The sequence below is a fragment of the Mytilus trossulus genome, chromosome 7, assembly GCF_036588685.1.
Source record: "Mytilus trossulus isolate FHL-02 chromosome 7, PNRI_Mtr1.1.1.hap1, whole genome shotgun sequence".
In the NCBI taxonomy this organism is placed as follows: Eukaryota; Metazoa; Mollusca; class Bivalvia; order Mytilida; family Mytilidae; genus Mytilus; species Mytilus trossulus.
This window is the reverse complement of record NC_086379.1, coordinates 8,317,884-8,333,211: the sequence shown is the minus strand read 5'-3', so window position 1 is coordinate 8,333,211 and position 15,328 is coordinate 8,317,884.

Here is a 15,328-nt window from a genome sequence, read left to right as displayed (position 1 = left end):
ATGCAGTGAGCTCCACAGCTTGACTTTAAATCCCTCGTTTGGAGTTTCTAAATTGGCTAGTCTTATATCGGTCAGAATTTGGGTCATCGAACTTTACTTTGCCTGTAATTATTTTGTCACTGGTGAGTCTTTTGAAGATGAAACGAGCGTCTGACGTATATATATCGGATATCTTTTGATGTGTTCCCTTTTTTTAATATTGTTTGTGTTTAAAGATGTATTGTATGATAATGCTATAACTATTTTCGTTGTTAAACAAATAGTTATTGATTTCTCAGATTCTTACCCCATGGTAACCCCATTTTATCTGTTTAAACATCATATTTTCTGTCAATTAAAATGAAATATTAAATTTAAAAACAAAATGTATCTTGGCGTTTGTTTTTGTTGCAAAATCGAGTTAGAACACCGGCATACTTATGTTGACTTTATTTTCCCTACACCTACGTGTATATTGAAGAGTAAATATTTATCAAAGGTACCAGTATTATAATTTAGTGTTCCAGACGCGCGTTTCGTCTTCATAAGACTCATCAGTGACGCTCATATCAACATTTTTATAAAGCCAAATAAGTACAAATTTGAAGAGCATTGAGGATCCAAAATTCCAAAAAAGTGGTGCCAAATACGGCTAAGGAAATTTATATATATGCCTGGGATAAGAAAGGCATTTGGTAACTCATGTGATAATTCATGGTAAGGTTATTTTCAGTAGAAGGAGTAATAGTAGTCTATATAGTGCGAGGTATGCGCTTCAGCTAGATACGAATGATGAAATTTAAAAGATAAAATTTTGGATTGAAAATGTCAAAATGTTAACACATACTATGAATCAGTTTCTGACTCTCAATTTTATCTGATATTATCGGTCAATTTTATAGCAATTAACACTGACAAAGAGTGTTTAACTCTATAATAAAATCAGTTGGTTCTGTATTAAGGGTCTCTTTAAAATGATGACTAACCTTGTTGCATGGCAAAGTAGGATGTCGTGTACTTGAGAATGAATATAAATGCTTTATTGCCAGAGTAATTGTAATTTTTATCGAGATCAACCAACACAAATTAATATCAACAGACGTTCATGTTGTATTATATCTTAAAAGATCAATTATTCTCAATTTCCTATACATTTTCATTCTGACTAAATTATTTCTGTCGGACAGGGATTACTCTAATAAGGAAATAATCTTTGTCTGGTTCTGCAATTTATAAAATTCCTTCAATTTTCATTATACTGTCAATTACGTCTTTTTTATATCTTTCTCGCATTAGACACTTATTAGTATACAATAAATGGTAAGCGTTGTAAAATCGAACGAAGAAGATAGATACAGCAATAACCTTCGATAACCATCTACTTGAGAGACAGACAAATATACCTTTGGGGTATTTCTCAAAAATGGTTAATTCATTGATGATATAGATACAAATAGACGTTGTGAATACGCTGATGAGACCACAAATCAACAAAGAAAATAACAAGATAAAACAAAGAGTTTAACAAAGACATGGCGAGCTCTTATTGCGCTGAATTCTTATAAAAGTTGTGAAGAAATTAAACACTCACTCTGCAGATTAGTCTTTAATAAACCATTGATATGTTGTTACATAGGCAAATACAGTGGTTGTGAATGCAAAACACAGAACAGGTAAATGGACAACTGTGTTTCATACAAGCGCAGAGATTAAGCGATTGTTCTTTAGATACAATGTTCTCTTTGTAGTTATTAATTATTAGTAATTGCATGTAAATTTCATTATAATAAGTTAGTTCGATTGACTAACATCAATTTTATTAGGGCGCATAATTTTATAATGGAGCGTGTCCGCGCTTCATACCAGATGTACGTCGGTCGGTCAACAGATCAATAATATAGCAAAAAGAAACATTCAATTCTTGAATTATCTTTTCATTATCTATATTTAAGATCATAGTATCACGTACATTTTCATAGTTTCTAACAGTATTCATAATACATATATATCTTTAAGCTTCTCCATTCTATAGTCTGACTGTCTTCTTCGCACTTACTTTTAATTAATTAATAACGTTTTAAAGTATTCTTCAGACCTATTTTTAATGTAGAGACGACAAGTTCTAGAAAAATGCATTAACTAATAAATAATATCTACTGAAGACCTGGTGGTTTTGACAACCTGTCAATGATACAGAATGCATTTACAGTCAAGTATGTATATATTACCGATGAACCATCCAAAAGAAAGAAAAAAAACTGATTAGATATCTACTTTTCAATTTGTTAATACCCCTGACGTAGCTGAGTAGACACTGCAGTTTCCCGTGTACGTCCATATGTCTGTCCGATCGTACGGCAGTCCCGAAATCGGTTTCCTCTCTCTAATATTCGTTTCCCTCAACCAAATAATATAACATTTAAACAAAATGCTTATTACCACAAAACTCAAAATTCACATTAAATTTTCATTATTTAACGACTTTTTCCATGTATTAATTGGCTAAATTTAGGACTAGAGATTGCTGTCTCGTAATCTTATAAAATATATATACAATACGTCTATTATACTCCTATCTATTGAATCACGATTTATTTTCGTGAATGTATCAAACGTCGTAGTTCTGTGATTATGTTACAGATATTTTCAAAGATGCAGTCTAAGAGCCAATAAACCCCAAAACGGCCCTGTAAACGCGTAGTGTTTTTGAAATCATGATATGAACAATCCTACATCTGTCCATATGTTTTAAGTGCATATATATTCCTTGACATAGAACTATATTTCATTATACTGTTTTTATTGATTTTGATTAAGGCGCCCCCCTCGACCATCGAGATTTTTTTTGAAAAGGGTAGAATGTAAAATAAAAGGAACATTTCTGCAAAAAATATTTTGGGTGCGTGATAATGCCACTTTCTTCAAAAGACTGTCATACATAGTGCCAAATTATGCAAACAATCAGATTATTGTGAAATGTAGCACCATTTATGACGTTACATAGACATCGCTGATGACGAAATTGTAGAATTATAGGTGTAACAACGGGTGAGAATTGAATATCGGTAAATATCAATTCGAGTGTTTTAATTAAATATAATAACGAACGAGCCCTCGGCGAGTTTATTATTAATATTTTGATTAAATAACGAGCCAATATAAATGCAGTAATATTGTCTTGTGAATAAACTCATCATAGATACCAGGATTGAAATTTTATATTAACGCCAGACGCGCGTTCCTTTTACAAACGACTCATCAGTGACGCTCGAATCAAAAGTGATACTCGATAAGCCACTCAAGTTATATCACATTTTTGTATCACACTCGATCCAGTGTCATACGAAATCTATTTATTCATACTACAACTACAAGGAAACAGCTGTTTTTTAATGAAACTAACATTTTCACAACACTATCATAAGTTAACGTTTTTAGAACTTTTAGGGGTAAATGGTTTTCAAAGGTATTTGGCTAATAATATAATACGCCAGACGCACGTTTCGCTTACAAACGACTGATCAACAAAGTTATTATTTATTCTAATGTTGATAGGTTGTTCCTCGTTTGACTTCTGGTGCATATCTCTCTTATGCAATCATTACCCAACCGAACAGATGTATACGCAAAAGAAGATTGTAATACAATAAAGCTCATTATGTTATATAATACGATTTAAATTTGAATTCAAAAAATGTTTCAACAAATCTCCTTCGACACCTTGATTACTAGAAATAAATGCACTGATTAAAACTATTCAAAAATTGTTAAGATCTTAAGGTTTACAAATGTACATTTTCTGTACTTAAAAACGTAAAGTGCTGATTGCTTTGATTAGAACACCAATCAAACATTTCGCAGTAAAAAATGAATAATTCACACTCAATCATATCCTCATATTATAATGTCAAATCGTGCATTGGATTTATTAAAAGAGCATGTCTGTAACTGAAGTACAATATCATAAATATCAAGGAATGATCAATGCTTGATCATCCGTGATCAATTAAATTACAACCTGTACTTCGAACAAGAACAAATTATAATTTGCATAATGAACAAATAGTTGTCAAAGGTACCAGGATTATAATTTAGTACGCCAGACGCGCGTTTGATCTACATAAGACTCATCAGTGACGTTCATATCAAAATATGTATAAAGATAAACAAGTACAAAGTTGAAGAGCATTTAGGATCCCGAATTTCAAAAAGTTGTGCCAAATACGACTAAGGTAAAATATGCCTGGGATCAGAAAGTCCTTTCGTTTTCGAAAATAATCCGATATTGCTGACTGCGGTAAATAAATCTGTCATGAACTCGGGCTAAGGAGAAGTTACTATTATTATTTGTTTGTATGCAGAATTCAAACTAAGAGAATATGGATTGGTAAAAAATAATCAGAGTCCTGTAGATCAGTGCACGTTGTTGTCGTTGTTTCCTGTTCGTGGCATTTGCCTTACTTTCGTAATTTTGAGTTTTGTTTGATAGATGTTTCATTGACAATTATATCATATCTCATCTCAACTATGTTGTTATGGAGGTGCAACAATTCCTTTGAGACCATTTGACGAAATTGGTTAAAACTTGGATTATTTGGTTTGTAGTCATGTAAATATCCAAATTATAACTTCGTTTTGATTTGACATCTTTTTTATGAGTTTTTGGATCGTGTACCATGTTTGACTAACGTATCAAAGCGACGAATTGTGACTCGCAATATATTTCCTTGTTTGTACAATACGAGAGACATTAATCTACGGCGCAACAATTTTATTTCAATTATAAATATAAACATACAGGGTATTCAACTCATGAGTATCATTTGCTTCGAAAAAATTAATGCAAATGTTCACATGCGACCAAAAGAAACAGAAATTAAAAACTGAAGGTGACAGCATGGTGTAACCAATACCACATTGTAATCAATAAAGTTCCCTAAATGAAAAATGAAAAACAATTCAAACAAGAAAACTAACTGCCGAATTAATGAACTTCCATTTATTTCAGAAAGGTTTTATTGTGCTGTAATGTCCTTAGATGATATAATTTAATTGGTTATACTTTGCTAACAATTGAGATTATATTATGTTGATAATTTTATTTTTACTGACCTTGCTGTGTTGCTAAAGTACCAGAGGGATTAATAGTCAAAAGAACTGTTAGCAATGAAATCGATACCGTAATAGTATTTCATAGACATACACAAAAGGGGGTAATGGCCTTACATTTCAGAGCAAAGAAAGAAGTTTTGTAATTATGCAAGCTCTGTAAGTTTACCCATTAATGCAGTTATGATTATTTAATAGATAGAACCGTATTTCCTCATTAACATTTGAAAGATTACTCATTAGCCATTATAAAACACACGGCTAATTCGAGATTTATTCCATAAAGGCATCCAAAGTAATACAGTAATACGTCTATATATCTGATGTTTACTTTCATCTCTTGACAGCTTTACATTGAAATGAATATCCTTATAACGTTAACAGCATCTCTTTTCACTTTGTAATTTGACATCTGCTTTATACGACTTGATAATTTTGAAGTGCTCTTGTTATAATCTAATGGTAAATTTAAATTAATTTCTTGATATGGTGAAAGTGTAAAACGGAATATTTCATAACACTGACAGATATAATAATACTAAAAGCATTTCACTAGAATTTGATACTTTATTAATATTCCTCTGTTTTAAGTAAAGTGTTTGAATCGTGTTCAGTAATTGAAAGTTCGAATGAAAATTAACGGTAACTGGATGTCATCTTTTGTATCTTTCGCCTATCATGCATACTCATCAGAGGTGTTTTTTAAATGATATAAATATTGATTTTTTTTAACAGTAAATTAAAAAAAAAAGATATTGTTTGTATATATAGATGCACATTCGTGGCTCTAACATGTGTCGATGCCTATTTCTTGGTATTGCACAAGATGATATTTTTTCTCTGACTGTTAATGACGTCTTCACACTCAATCCATTGCAATTCGGGTATTACTGATTGATGTTTTAGTCTTCTATGAATGTTTTTATAAAATTTTAATATTGGCTTTCAACTTTCTCTTAGTAACTGCGAGTACTCTAAGATCTAAAGTTTGGGGTTTACTGTGTGGGAATGTACGTTATACCCAGCCACGTTAACTCTGTGATTGTGTATGATCTATTTCTGCTTTGTATCGAACTAATGAGTGAGGCCCTTTTCAACTGATTTTTATAGTCTGTTACAATGTGTTCTGTTGAACAACTGTCACAGATTAGAATAAGTGTTGTTGAGCGCTCACACACATGTTCAATCCTTCCCAATTCTGAATGTTCCAGTCCCAAGTCAGAATCATATAATCAGGAGTTGTCGTCTGTTGCTGTATATCATATTAATCTTGTGTTTCTTTTAAAGGTTTTGAACATTTCTAGTTTAAATTGTTTTACAACTATCATTTCGGGTCATTTTTTAACTGGTTATTCGACGTGTGTTTTACGCATTGCTAAATGCCGTACAGTTTTCTATACTAGTTGTTAATTTATTTTAATTAATGCAATGGTTAAATCATAATATCATATGGATTGCATGTTAAAAACATTGAACAAAAAAGGTGTTATTTCCTACCACGACTTTTTTAACATGTATACATCCTTTGAAGTAGAATATATTGTAGTTTATGGTTAGATAAACAACTGTATACATGTACATTTGTAAAGGTTGATACTTATTAATTATTATCTGACATTATTTTGTTTCAAATGGTATAATACAAATTAGTTTTGTTTTGTTTTAAAACAAGAAATCTACATGACAACCATACTTATATTTTGTTTAAACGTTCTCTTTGAAAAATGTTCAATGTAATTATTTGAAATTCTTTCAGCATTCATTTTCAACTGTTCAACGGTAGAATTGCCTTTACTATTTGATCTTCTTTGATCATCAGTATTTTTTTTTTTACTTTTGATAGATGGCATCCGGCAACAATCATGTGATGCATATTCAGGACGAAACCAATTTAACCATCTTTACAATACCAAGGTTCTGCAAAAGACTCCTCATGAAGTTTTTTTGAAAGAGGGGCAAAGATACCAGGGGGACAGTCAAACTCATAGAATGAAAATAAACTTACAACGTTATGGCTAATAAATAAAAAGACAAACAGATATACAATAATACACGAGACACAACATAGAAAATTAAAGACTAAGCAACACGAACCCAGCTAAAGAATGTTGGTAAACTGCGCTCTGTACGGGTATGCAGATCCGTCCCAACATGTGGCACCTGTCATGCTGCTCCCGTTATTACAAACCTGATTAATAGTCTAGTTCGGCCACATTTCTGAAAAGGGATAGCAGTTTCCACATAAGGACCATATCCGATATCATCTGTAACATGATTCTTTCGTGTTTAGACACCTGGCATTCACAGAACCCGATGCATCGTACTTACTGTGCCAATTTTGACCTCAAATGGCGGTCTATTCTTACATAGATATAGGAAGATGTGGTGTGAGTGCCAATGAGACAACACATGTATGTAATAACAAGTAGACACTCAAGGAAGCTTTAAAGTTTACTATCAGATTATACTAACCATGCATATATGCTATATCTACTTTTATAAATGGCAAAATCAAAAGTTTAAGAAGTTTAAGAATGTATATATTCCTCTGAAGTTTCAGTCTGATTGAAATCTCGTACTGGAATTATTTCCAAAACATGTGATACAAGTGGAAAATATCAATGAATTTTAAAAATACTATAATCAAACATAACTCTGTAAAAAATAGTGTGTTTTAACGATGATTATTTTTGTGTAATCCAGTTTTCAAATTTTACGACCAATCAAGTCAGTCTTTTTAGCCAAAATTAAGAGAAAATGGGTGATGTTTACAAAAAAAAAAAATTTCTAAGCTATGTATTTTTTCAATCATTTATAACACAAAAATTGAAATAATATGGATTTTGTTCTAAAAACGGAGAAAAAAATCATAGAATACAAAAAATTGACTGCATGGTAAATTTGAAGCAAAAAATCATCAAATTATGATAACATCTACCTATAGTTTTTTTCAGATTATTCCACTTTATCTGTATTGAAAGTATGAAAACAGTTTGATTGTGGAACTGTGATTTATTTCACGATAATAGCCCAAAAATAGCTAAAATTGATGAAAAATGGGAAAATTATCAAAATTGGGTATTTTCCAAGGGCCGTAGCAAAACAATAAGTGGACCATCTTATAATTTTTCGTCACCAATTTTTTTTTTACATTCTTATCAACCCCAAAATCAGGTAAAGAAAAAGTGGAATTGTACAAATTTTTGACTCCTCAGAGGTGTACATCATTAAGCACATGAAACTACTAGCAACTACTTGGTATATACATTTACTTAAATATATGTAAAAAAATTGCAGATTAAACCTGATTTCATAGCTACAATGTAGCTCCATCTACCACTAATAAAACAGTTGCACTAAATTTATTTATATTGACAACAGTGATATAGCAAAACAAAAACAAAAACACAATTCGGCCCCAATTTGATAAGTTTGGCAAATGGTAGGTGCAGCTAGAAAGCTATTTTGTTCACACAACTAATTTTTTTTAAATTCTAATTTCAAAAACATGTGATTGGAAGCATCGACTACAAATTAAGATATGTTTTACGTAAGATATTTACGAGTTTGATTTCAATCAGAAAAGCCATAGTAGTATATGTCAAAGGAAATTCATATCATAAGAATCTGTCAATAATTGTAATAGTATGCCGATATCATTTATATTCACGTCTCAATTTATATTTCTTTATGGTCTTTTTATATCATGCCTTTTCAAAAGAAAGATAAGATGATGAATACGAAATAAATATGTTGTATAAGACTCTTAGTTATATTAATCTTGCCTGGTATAAAAGGTACTGAACATTTATCCTTGGAAAGAACTAGTTTCAACTGAACTTGTAAACAGCACGTCACATTAATAAATTGTTTTGAGTATAATAAAATAGTATAAAATATTAATTGAAGTTTTGTTGTGAAAGCCACAGGGAATTGGCTTTGTTTTTTTTTTTGTATCTATCGTTTTTCTAGTTAAATTTCTTTTTGTTGTGTTGCATGCTTTCGTCTGAAATAATGCCGTTGGTTGTCATTTTAATTACTTATATTTTTTTCCATTTGAAAAGGGTTATGTCCTACCGTTTTCTATATGAATACTTATTCACCATTTTAAATTTTCTTATTCTTTGAATATGAAGTCGAAGTCCAACTCACGAGAAATAAAATGCTAGGTTTTGATACATAAATTTATTCTATATAAGACATGATTCGAGTATGTACTAAAATGGTAAAATTTGAGTTATCGTCATGATCATCATATATATACTTTGGGTGACCACAATCAAACTTAATAAAGTAATAAATCTATTTTATGTCTTTTTAATTCTAAGATTCGTGTTGGTTTTGAATTCGGAAAGTCATTTTTTTTTACAATGAAAAACTGTTTAATTTTCAATATTGAGCAGACGGATTATGAGGACAATTCGAATTCAGTACAATTTGTGTTCGGTCATCGTTGAACTAATGACCAATAAAAGAGGAACGAAAAACACCAAAGGGACAGTCAAGATGGGCATAAACATGTAGTTGTGCTGATCTAAATTGAAACTGTGACCTCAAGTTGCTGTTATCTAACCTGGTTGGACACTGGTCCGTGATTAACTCAATTTGATTGCATTTAAAATGTTTCAATAATTTAATCATTGGTTAGAAATACCTAAAGGTTTATATACACAGTCTCATCACGACTACTAGTATATATTATGTGTTGAATATCGAAAATTTCGAAAATTTCGTAAGCTTTGGAATTAGAGATATCACTATGTTTCAAAATACAATTGGAATATTATTTTCAGATTTGAATTCAGATTTCGTTGTTAGAACTGTGCTTATTAGTTGAGAGTATTATCGTACAAATGTATTATCACTTCGTTAGAATATCTATCGATCACTTGCAAAATATAGGCATTTGTATTATATCAATTATAGCGACCCCCTTAGATAAAAATCCAAATATTACTTTCAGACTTAATCATAAGCTTTAACCAGCCATCGATTATACACCAGTTTTACAAAGACAGATAGATGTCTGTTGTATACGATTGTAACGGCAATTGAAAAGGTACAGTCAACATTATGCCGAACAACAGCAAAATAGTGTCGTAATAGCAACAGGGTACACATATCATATTTTCCCTGCCCTACGGACAGTTTGTTATAAGGTGAATTACTCCTCTCATGAACATAAAAAGCTAAATTAATTCGAGTTGTAGTCTCAATATTGATTTTATTTGTTTAAAATGCGTATTCAATTTAAAGGCGGCGGATGTGCACGTGAAAATAACGTACAATTTGGAGTTTAGTATGGCGTTCATTATCACTGAACTAGTAATATATATTTGTTTAGGGGTCAGCTTAGGGACGCCTCTGAGTGCAAGAATTTCTCGCTGCATTGAAGACCTGTTGGTGACCTTCTGCTGTTGTCTGTTCTATGGTCAATTGTTGTTCCTTTGACCAATTCCCCATTTCCATTCTCAATTTTATTAAATTTACAAAAGTTTTGTTAGTAGAACATTGTCAAAACAAAATCTCAGTTAGTCTTCGGCATGACACAATTTTCGTATGTTGTTCCATTTCCAATCGGTTGACACGGAATTATTCAAATATCTTTAAAACTCCTTATTTCAATGTTCATTTTATATTGCAGCATTAATATTTTTTAATTTCTTTTTTACAAAAGTGTCCTAGCAGGGAAAATAGATAACACAGTTTAACAGTGCAGCGTATGAATGCACGCGATATCAATATATGTTATTGTTATATAACTCTTTCAAGTTATCCCAAAGGGGAACCAACGTCAATAAAAAAATCTGTAGTTCTGATTTGTTTATAAACACTATAAATATCCTCATTAGTGAACACTTTTGGTAGTAAGTCAAAGTAGGTTATTTTAGTATAGTCTAGAAGTAATCCAAATAAACTTGATAATGTAAGGACAGAAAGTTTAGACGGTTCTCAACTGAAAGACAAGGACAATAAATATTACAAAATTATTATCAGATCTGTTTGTTTTTACTACCTTTAAATTACAATGTAGTATAGCTCGTGTACATACAATTGCTATACCGTTATAATGAGTTGTAGTCTTGATAATAGGACAACAACACAGAAAAGCAATCAAACTTTTTCGATTCCACAACGTATGTTGTAAAGATTATAAAGTACATACAAATATGTCGGCTCATAATTGCTAGATGAAGGCAATACGACAGCAGAATGATATAAAAATTATAATGTTTTTTTTAATCTCCCATTTTGCATTCCGTATGGCAAGTGTACATACATTTTTGTTATTCAATTACACATATGTTAGTCTGATACGAAGTATAAGTTATAGTTACATGAACAAAACATTTTACTATTGAATTATTTTTATTATCTTGATATCAAAATGTATATTGCGTGTTAGTCAATATAATTGAATGTTATGCGACTGTTATGAGTTTGACTGTCCCTTTTGTATCTTTCGTCCCTCTTTTATACAAGTGAGAAGCTACGCTAGCTATAAAACCATGTTTAATCCACTTTTAACTATATGTAAAATGCCTGTGTCACGTCAGGAATATGACAGTTGGTGCTATTCGTTGTATGTGTTTGTTCCTTATATTTTTCCTATGACTAGGGACCTTCCTTTTTGAATTTCCCTCGGAGTTCTGTATTTTGATGATTTTACTTTTTGCTTTTCAACTTTAAAGATTGATAGTTACGTACAGAATTAAAGATCGTATTGCATAATACCAATATAAATATCCGACCTATTTTCTATAGTTCGTGTGAATAAATAGTTTTTTTCCACTTTAGCAATGTATAGAATATATAACGCTGGTATTGAATATTACATAATACGAGAAAACAACAATATCACAGTATGATTTGTGTACTTGCACTTGAATGTGTAATTCAACTGCATCTTTGTGATTTATCCTTTTTGTTCTTCAGCTGCTCGATCATCAAAATGCGATGTTTAGATATCAGACCAAAAAACAAGTATAATCCTTTATCTTGTTCATGCTTTATTCCAAAACATGCAAAATTAGGAAACCCATCAACCGAATGGATAGCATTCAATCAAGTATTTTGATATCACCAGTCAAAAGAGTGACCTACTAAGATAAGAACATAGGTGTGTTGTTTTCAAATCAGCAATGGCCAAACGGTGATATTACTTTGCTTATATCCAATTCGTGTAAACACCGGTTTTGAATAACTTGTACAAAAGTGTCCCGCTTTTTGCATTAATTTAATGGAATAAAGGAAAAAAAGAGTGCGCAAGTTAGCAGTGCAGCGTATTAATGGACGCGGTATAAGTTTTAACTAGCTTTAAAATCAGGTTTAATCCATTATAAAAGTTTCTAATCAAATGGTAAAATCAAACGCTCAAACATACCAAACAAATGGATAACACTTATTGCTGACTTAGTACAGGACTTTTTAGGAGTAGAAAATAAGTGTAATCCATTTGTTTGGTATGTTTGAGCTTTTAATTTTACCATTTGATTAGAAACTTTTCCTCGGAGTTCAGTTTTTTTGCGATGTTACATATTATTTATTTAGATGAAGACATTATAACCACATATCATAGGGTTTGGTATTCTGCAATGTAAAGTGATAGTCTTGTACGAAATAAAGATAATTGCATATCATAACGTTATAAAAAATCGATATTTCCCCTCTCCCAGCCTTTTACGATGGATGTTGCATGTAAACAAACACTTTTTAATATTTCAATTTGAAGATGATTAGTCTATTACGGAATCTAAAATACCAAATCAACAGAACAATCATCTAAAATCATTATTGTTTTTGATTTACCCTTTATGGAAAAGTAAACTTACATTTCGTGCACACACTTTTGCTATTACAGCATACGCTATAGTCTTGTCCGGTATATTATAGATAATACTACGACCGAACAATATATTTTGAATACAGTTTTCTGATTTTTATCATATTACAATGCATATTACATAACATTTTTTTGCAGTTGTCGCGTGATATCTTTATTGATTCCAGCTTTTTTACAGTCTATTCACTAAAACTATTTCTAATGCGTTTGAGAGCTTGGCATGGGGTATAGACACTAACTTATTAGCGAAGATAATTAATTATATCTTCATCTACATATCTTCTTGACAATTATCCTGCTTATCTTTTTACTCAAAATTGTTACAAAACACACGTATTTCATTAATTAATGTCAAAATGTCAATGAGATACATATCCACACAAAGTGGATATAGGCACTCGCAGGCCACCTTCATGACCATATGGCCTTCAAAATTGTGAATAATTCATATCGTATAAAAGGATACAAAAAATGCCCCGATCTCATTTTTAGAGCAATTTGTAGCTTTGATTAAGGGTAAATGTAATTGTATTTTTGATAAATTAATTGAATGAGTAAATGAATGAAATAATCAATTACCATGTCAATTTCAAACCAATCAATCAGTCAATAACAAGGTTAGATTAAAATTTAAAAAATCGCAAAAACTAATTGGTAGGCTGAACACAAACATTTGATAGATATAACATGGTAGAAAAGTGTTTGTGCATTTCGACATTTGCTTTACAACAGAGTTGATTGATTGCATACCATCTTTGTTCAGATAAATGATTATAAAAAAGTTAATAAGTGCCATTAAAAAATCTGTTAATCGTACTGTGCGTCTCAATGTGTTTCCCATATATCATAGTACGTTTCCATATAGAAAACATAGAATTTCTATTCATTGGGAAATTTCATTGTCCCTGTATCTAAGGTTCTTTTAATAGAGAAAAGTATATGGGGGTCTAAATGGAGGTCCTTCAATTAAATTTCTCAAAGTATTTTTTCTATATTCATTTTTTAGTTTATTTATTTGTTTTTATTACTGATTAAAAGGTTTTTTTTCTATTTTTTTTATTTGTTTGCACTTCGTCATTATTTTGGTTGCTCAACTTATCTTCTCTTTATTTTTTGGCAGTATTGGTTCATTGATTTCTTCATTGTGAACCCCGTCCAGTTCGTCTTACATAATTATCTGACCAAGAATTGTTTATGTAGGTTGCAATGATTGTACAGGGATGTCTTCGACTAGTAATTATCGAATGTTTGTTATGGTATCTATAAAATCTGCCTTTTCTATATATATATACCTCCAATGAGGTGCAATTTTGTATCAAGATTGTTACGCTTTTTACGCTTTCCTCCTTTTTTATAATGAACACATCATTACAAGTATTGCAATCTACCAAACTTTTCGTACATGAAGCATACTAGAGGCAGTAAAACTTTTAATCCAGATTATTATTGACCGAAACATTTGTCACCATTCCTCTTCTGTTCAAACTTTCTAATCTGTTCATGTGTATCGCGAGTGACTAGCAATGTAAAAAGTGTTTACATAGATTACGACTGTATTAACAGCAACATGAACAGTCGAAGTACTAACAAGGAAAACTATTTCTAAGAACATTTAAATTTTCATACTCAATACATAACATGGGCAAAATCTCTTTGTGAATATCTTGATTTACGAGATATACTACACAATTTAAATGCATTATAGGCTTAAATTTAAAATAAGTAGTTTGTTTAAGTTATTCTTCACAGATCGATCGCCCGATTCAATATGATTCAATCTTCATAAATAGCTAGTGACATCAAACTTTTGATAAAGTAAACATAATAAATTATTTCGATGAGTTTTGAACTATCAAGTAGTACTTACAAAAACAATGAAAATCCATCAGTCGAAAACAAAATTAAGACGTAATTGTATTAAATATCTTCTTTAATACAATTTAAAAATTTGTTAGTTTCCGAGGAAAGGGCACTAACTCAATTTTAATCTATAAGACATTGCCATTATATATAGATGTAAGAAAACAATTAGTAGTCCCATTGTCGCCAATATAAGCTTTCTTATAATATACAAACTTTAAAAAAGTAATTTTTGGTAAGAAACATTACTTGAAGTTAATAAAAAGTAGTTTTAATCCAAAATATATAGGTTCCCGTTGCTTTAAGGAATGTAATTTGTACTTATGTCCCCACCCTATAAATTTTGCTCTTCAAAATATACATAATATATATTAGTTTGTCTTTGGTATAATGACGTAGAGCGCATTATTAGTTGTCTAATAATAAAAACATAACGCCTGCACTTATCAACCAATCACAACATGCATTTTAATTTTCCCGTTTGAATGGTCTTACACGTCTAGTGATCTTTGGGGCCCTTTATCTATATATCTTGCT